We start from the raw sequence: 1,373 nt of genomic DNA, 5'->3' as shown, positions 1-1,373 counted from the left end.
TATATTATTCTCGTTCACTTTTAAGCTACGTATCAGAAGTTGACTCAGAAATGATATCATTTCTGTATTCTTTATATGAATTTTATATCAAACGTTGTTATTTAATTAAGTCATACCTTTGATTAATTGTAGCATTCAATCAATTTTTACTATACATTTGCCTCCTTTATATATACTAGCAGGACCCGTGAATATTTCACGGAATTAATGGTAAACCTATTAAGTCATTTCTGAAAACTTTATCCAAAAATCCTGAAAGCATAGCCTGTGTTATGTCTGTATGAAAAGTTAGTCGCTCATGTTCCTTGCAAGATTAAAAAGTTACATCTGCACTGCTCACAATGAAAAAAAAAACAATCAAGAGAAGGCATTGCTCGAAATCGAGTTGCAGATGTTACATACGTACGTACGTACGAACGTATGTATGTATGTATGTATGTATGCATGGTTTACAGCACTTATCAACCAAAAGGCCCCATATTTGATTCTTGAGCGTGACATTTTGAGCAAGTATCTTTTACTATAGTTTAGGGTCTACCGAAGCCTTGTGAATAACTAACAGCAGACGGAAACTGTGCAGAAGCCCATCGGATTGATTGTATCTATAATTCAAAAGGTCAACCATGTCACGCTAGTTCAATAATGAGAAGTTTACATACCTGCTCATTATCGAATTTGATCGAGCAACTGAAAACTGACGGAGATCTATTTACTGAATCCATCTATGTGCGACGTGTGTATGTGTGTGTGCGGGCGCGCGGGCGGGCGTGTATTATTTGTGAAAGAACATCTCGTTTAATATCCAACGTAGATGACCAGCATGTAATACGACTGACCACTCGATTTCTCGTGACTTCTCTCTGCTACTATCCGTCTCTGTTCATTTAATAAAGAATTAAACCGGCTTTCAACAGAATGCTGTGAATTTTCAAAAGGCAAAAAAAAAAAAGAGATAAATAAATGAATAAAATAAATTCTTTGTGAAAGCATTAGGAAATTCCGACTTAATTTGATCGAAAGAACATTTGATGAAAGGAGTGTCATACTTCTCAATTTTCGCACCTCATCATCTTCATCATAATCATCGTTGTCGTCGTCGTCATCATCATCATCACCACCACCACAGTCATTACCATCATCATTACAGCCGTCTTCATCATCATCATTATCAATGTTGTTGTCATCATCATGATCATCACCACCACCATCATCATCAACATCATTTATCATCATCCCCTACATCATTCTCAACATCCTGCTTCTCTAATCCTCACCACCACCACCACCACCACCACCACCACCATTATCATTATCTTCCATTCTCCTCACCCAAGTAGGTTGTCCAATTTCTTCTTTTCTCTCTCCCCCACTTC

Source organism: Octopus bimaculoides, chromosome 2 (assembly GCF_001194135.2).
Source record: "Octopus bimaculoides isolate UCB-OBI-ISO-001 chromosome 2, ASM119413v2, whole genome shotgun sequence".
Lineage (NCBI taxonomy): Eukaryota > Metazoa > Mollusca > Cephalopoda > Octopoda > Octopodidae > Octopus > Octopus bimaculoides.
This window is presented reverse-complemented; position numbering follows the sequence as displayed.